Source organism: Impatiens glandulifera, chromosome 1, assembly GCF_907164915.1.
Source record: "Impatiens glandulifera chromosome 1, dImpGla2.1, whole genome shotgun sequence".
NCBI classification, from domain to species: Eukaryota; Viridiplantae; Streptophyta; class Magnoliopsida; order Ericales; family Balsaminaceae; genus Impatiens; species Impatiens glandulifera.
In genome coordinates this window covers 87,956,156-87,962,490 of record NC_061862.1, presented here as the reverse complement: position 1 = coordinate 87,962,490, position 6,335 = coordinate 87,956,156, and the positions used below count along the sequence as shown (strand labels likewise).

At 31.5% G+C, this 6,335-nt stretch overlaps 1 pseudogene; it reads right to left on the bottom strand.

Annotated features, from left to right (window-relative positions):
* Positions 1–4,662: 4,662 nt before the first annotated feature.
* Positions 4,663–6,018, bottom strand: LOC124922628 (annotated as a pseudogene).
* Positions 6,019–6,335: the final 317 nt, after the last annotated feature.

Below are 6,335 nucleotides of genomic sequence, written 5' to 3'. Positions count from 1 at the left end.
TTGAAATTATATAACCGATAAAGTGACAAAATTAATCGGTTATGATAGGACAAGCGGATCATTGAGTCAGTAGTGAGATGGGCCAATTACTGGAGCAGCCAAACTAGAAGATGCCGAGGCGGCTGGGAATCAAGACTCACAGTCTGTTGCTATGATGACAAGGGCACAGACAAATAAACGGAAAAGAAAAGAAGTGGCCAAAGTAATAACTCGGCCCGAACATAGAAATATTCAAACGACTGCGATTCTAGAAGAAAGCTTAAATATCCCATTTGTTGATGGCTAAGAGGAGGATGATGCTCCTCTAAATACAAGGAAAGGAATAAACAGAGCAGTACTGACTCCTTCTGTACCCTCAAACACTCAGCCGGATCAAGGCACACATGACGAAACTATTGCAAATTTCATGTGGGGTAGGAGAACTCCACCTTCCGGGGCCCATACTCGACTGACAAAATTGGAAGGCGGCTTCTTCAACTTCGATCGAACCGCTCTGAGATCACCTTTCTTAACCGGTTGGGAATTCGACGCGGAAAGAAGGGAGAGAGAAGAGAAGAAGCAAAAACAAAAGAACAAGGGGGAAAACCAAACTCTTGAACTTATTATTTGTTCCTGACTTTCTATGTTTTTAAAACCTATATTCTATGAATTAATATATTTTTGAAATTTGGGTCTAAATTTATATTCTAAAACCTATGATATTTTTGAACCACCCTGGTTAAACTCTTAGTTGTTCATCATACTAGTTTTGATACTTTTCGGCCAAAAACATAAAAAAGGGAGAAATTGATAAAGATATTTTTATAAACAGATTCTCTAAAAACCGGCCAAATAAATTGAAGTTCTTTGAAACCGGCCAATGATCACAAATTTTGAATATTTATTTTAAATAATCAAAAAGGGAGAAATTGTTAGAAAAATCAAGATAGTTAATTTATTAAAAAGAAAAAATTAATTATCCAAAGAACTTAATCAATTCTTAACTATGCGTGCATGAACATCATCAACCAGAACGGCCAAACTGAAATGCCTAAATTAACCCATCCTCTCGGAGAAACCGAATCGGCTCAATCACATCCGCAGTACCCGGATCGGCTTAACTTCAAATCCGGCTAGAGTTGCAAACAGATAATGTCCGGCTGACTCAACGTACTAAAGATCCTAAAACTAACAAGAAGATTATTCAAAGCTATGGATAATCTAAAGATGACGTAATGAATATTCCTTGGAAATATGCAGAAGAAGGATCTGAAATAAGGCATGCAACAATCTAATGATTACAAATTTTATCCAAGTCCACAAGCAACCTTCACGGTACAGGCGACCGCCTAATGCATGGTTGTCATGTGTACAAAAGGCAAAGCATGCACGCTATCTACTCTGACCGGCACGGCTTTCTGTGACCAATCAACTCAAGAGAGAGAAATATGACTGTTGTCATATTTCCCATATAAAAGGAAGCCAAAGCATTGAAGAAAGGCACGCCATCTGAACTTGGTCTCACCTAATCGAACTTGAGCTGATGCGATCTGAAAAACATACGGAATTTATACAGTTTTCTTGATCAAAGTGAAACAGTTGTAAACATTAAACATTCTGTTGTAAAAGTGTATTACATCACTGTGTGAGTGTTGTAAAATTAACGACGAGCAGTAAATAAGACCCGATCGTATTGTATTGTGTGTTGTTGAATATTCCATTAGTGAATATCTTTCTCACTGTTTGAGAAGAAGGGGTGACGTAGGAGAGTTTACTCCGAACATTCATAAAATTTTGTTTTGTGTTCTTACTTTATTTTAGGCTATACTATCAACCGAACTGAATCACTAACTACTCCAACCAAACCGAACCATCATTTTATCAACTCAACCGACTTTACCTCAGTCCAACCGATTTCTCTATTCTACTTTCTTAAACCGAACCGCGTGTGTTGCTTCAGGTTGAAACAGACATTTCCGCCCTTGAACTCGGTTCAAGAGTTTGTAACAACTTGCGTAGTGTTAAGAACGGTTCTAATCTTTAACCGGATTAGTGCCAATTGGTGTGTGTGTTGTTGTAAGCAATTCCCGTTAGCAGGACCTCGGTCCCCTATCGGCGATCCCGATCCTAACATAGAAGGTGGTCGATAATATGACGAGTCACAAATAAATTTCTTTGATTATTTGTCTCCCTTTATGAGTTTATATATAAAATATATATACATATACAAAATTATAAATTAAATTCAATAATCACAAATGGTGTAGTGGTTAAAATTTTCACATTTCAAATTTGAGACAAGGGTTCGAGTCTCAACTGATACGGATTTTAAAGGAGGTATTATAAAGATTAATATAATGATGATTTGAATTGGATCAAAATACCCAAAATGAAGGTGTAGTTGATCAATAATGATGACTTGGTTAGTGCATAATGTTCAAAGTGCTGGTAGATGTTGGTTGATATAATAACGAGTCAGATGGAGAAAAATGCACAACGTGAGGGTAGAAGGTGGTCGATAATATGATGAGTCGCGAATGGAGAAAAATATTCAGAGTTAGGATATGAAATGATCGATATGACTTGTCAGTTGTGTTTAATGTTTAAAGTAAGAGTGGGTGATGGTGTCAAATCGGTTGGACATAATTCTCTTTTAAGATAAGATCGATAATGTCAACTTAAGACAACATAACTTTTTAAGTATAATTAAAAAATAACATAAGATTCTATCAATTATATATTCAATAAAATATCAAAAAAAATTAAAATAAGATAATATAATTATTTTTGTTAAGTTATTGCATTATAATTCTTAAAATATTTTAAATTAATTAAGATGGAGTAATATTTGTAAAAATATTAATTGATGATAACATTTATTATATTATTATATAAAATAATAATTTAAATATATAAAATATAAATAATTAAATTAAAAATGTATTTAATCAAATTAATATATATTTTTATATGTTTTCTACCTATCTATTATTTATAAAATTAATTTTTTTATTCATTCTATTTTTTTTATTAACAATGATTATATATGTATACATAAATAAAATTATAAATTGATTTTAACAATCGCAAGTGATCCAATGGTTTAATTATTCACATTTCAAATTTGAGACCAATGTTTGAGTACCACTTGTAGGAATGACAATGGAGCGGTGCACGACGAATAATGCATTATCATCTCCACCTTATTTTTATTTTGGGAACTTTTTTAATACCATCTCCGTCTCGTTTGGTTTCGGAAAATCTCCGCGGGACACCGTTTATAAAATATTTTTAAAAAATTATACAATAAAAATTATATAAATGAATTTTTAATATAATATATGTAATATATTGAAATTTTATATTATAATAAAGAAATAAACTTACGACTCTTATAAAATATAATAAATATATATATATATATGATGATTTTATACATTTAATTGTGTTTATAATGTTCGTGGCAGAATCAGAGTGAGATCGGAGCGGGGACTAAAATACCATCCCCGCCATCCCTGTTCGGTTTCGGGGAAAAACCATCCCAAACGGGATAGTTCAGTTCAGTTACCGTGTGGCAGTTTCAAAAGGATTAGAAGAGCAAAAAGTAATAAGGGCATGTTTCGTAAGTGAGTTTTGTACCGAAGGATCGAGAATAAGAATAAATTGAGGAGTTTTTTCAAGAGTTTGATTTGATTACCGAATATTAAGAAATTCTCCATTCCTCTCTAAATTGAAAGAAATTAATCTCATTATGAGCAAAGGCGAATCCAAGATATTATTTTTCCCTAGGCTATAAAAATTATAGGTTAATACATTGTTACGAGTAATAAGTGATCATATTAAATATGTTAATCGAACACATCCATAAAATGATAATATAGTACACTACCCTTATAGATGACAGTATTCTTGATTTTATGAGAATTTTTAACTATGTTTACATCATATGACATAAAATTATCTCCACCCAACAAGAAAAAGCAAATTAGTACAACAAAATTATACCTATATAAACATGACCTCATAATAAACACTACCTTGCCATATAAAATATTATTAAATTATAATTTTTTTAAAAGTAAACAATCTATGTAGAATATGAGACGATTAAACTTAGTAAGAAATCATAAATTATAAATAATAATTATGTAAAAATTTGTTCAAGATCCCATGTAAAATTATATATATATATATATATATATAGACTTATGATAAGAATGATACTATTAGACTAAATATACATTTATAGATTTTTTTTTAGTTTAGATTGGGTGGTTTAATAGTTTGATTTATTTCTGTTTTTTTTATAAATTTGATATTATGTATGCTTGATGGTATAAAATTGAGAATTTATTATGTTACTATCGCTCAATATTAATCTATTATGTTACTATCGCTCAATGTTTATCTATTTTTCATACTTGCAATCAAATTGAACGATAAAATGATCACATAAATAAAAAAATTCAAATCCATTTTACAGTAAAAACTCTTTAAATTAATATTCGGTAAATTAATAAACTCTTTAAAATAATAATTTTGTCCGGTCCCGACTTAGACCAATATAAAAAATTAAAAACTCGATAAAATAATAAGATAATATTTTTTTGGGAGATCCCTTTATAATTTTCGGTTCCAAGAAAATCATAAATTAATAATTTATAGAAACTGAAAACATATATATTACACTCTATTGAAATATGATTCAATAGTTGGCTAGCCTCCTTTAAAGTTCAAGTCTATTTGGAACTAATCTCTAACTTTTCTTACCACATTTAATAACTCAGGTGTTGTATTTTTGTATTGTATCAAAGTTGTGAAGAGTGTTTGAAGCCATAAGTGCTTCCTTTCGCGTAATAGGCTCCAAAGACACTATATCATCTTCGACGTCATCCTCTGCATTATTCCCAATGATAGTACCCACAATATCTTCTAAACTCTGAACCTCCGAACATGCTTCATTTTCTCATGTGTAGTTCATTAGATTATTGATATCCATCTTATTATAATAGCCGCATCGATTGATCATAGTCTCAAGGTCTTGAGTTTCTTCATCAAAATTTCTTACAACATCACTAGCTGAACGAATTTTACTGTGTAAAAAACAATTCACTGTTATTTCTTTTCGAACATCTATCATCCAAGCTGGGATTGCCAAATTGATAGCATTAAGGTCATTTATCTTCCCTGGATCGTATTTTCCCACCTCATAACCTTCAAATATTTTACGGTAAAACCTTCTACAGTAATGCATCTTGAAAGCTCTAATTATTCTAACATCGCAAGGTTGAATCTTTGATGACATATTGGGTGGCAAGAAGAACAATTCAACGTTTCTTAGCCCTTCAATATTTCTTGGATGTGTTGGACAATTATCCACCAAAAATAGAACTTTTCTACCATGCATCATTTGGTCAAATGAACGAACATATTCATCAAAAAGTACATTAGTCATCCATGCTCTTTTGTTAGCTCGATACTAACAATCCATATTATTCATGTTGACATTCTTAAAGCAACGAGGCTTTGCATATTTCCCAATAATCCATAGAGGAATTTTTTCAGAGCCATCTTCATTGCAACAAATAACTATCGTCAACCTTTCTTTATCTTGTTTTATTCCTTCAAGTTGTTTTATTGCTAGTGAATGATCAACTTGTAGCCTATAAAACATCCCAGTTTCATCCATATTGAAAATATCTTTCATAAAAAATTGATCCATTTCTCCCGAATCAATATCAATTTCTGCTCTATGTCTTGTACATCAACATACCTACTCTCGCCAAAACGACGAAATGACTTTTTGCCATGTCGGTGCTTGAATTTCCCAAGCCATCTTATAGAGAAGTTAAATTCTGAATCATCATGAGGGTACACAAGTTTCATTGTATCTCTTGCCTTCTATAAAATTAATTCTCCTGTGATATTCACACATTCTTGATGTTGGAGAAACCACTCATAAACAACCTTCTACATGTTAGGATATTTTGTTGGTTTATGTCTTTTGAACTATACTCTTCCCTTTTCTATTTCAGTAGAGAGATAGCCATCTGACCCCTTAAGTGTAAGTGTGTTTGATATTGTTCTTTGACTAACTTTCAACTAAAATTTTCCCTCAAACCATCTCTACAAGTCTTTTTTTGTGCTTGCATGATTATCTCTCTTATACTCACACAACTCTTTACGTATTTGATCTGATATAGTTGATTTTGCAACTCCTGATGAGAAGCCATCTTGTGAGATATGATTTGAATACTCTGACACATTCATGTAATTTATATATTATATGTCAAACTTGTTTAATAATACATTCACATTTGTTCCTCTTGTTTATATTTACAGTAATATTTCAAAAG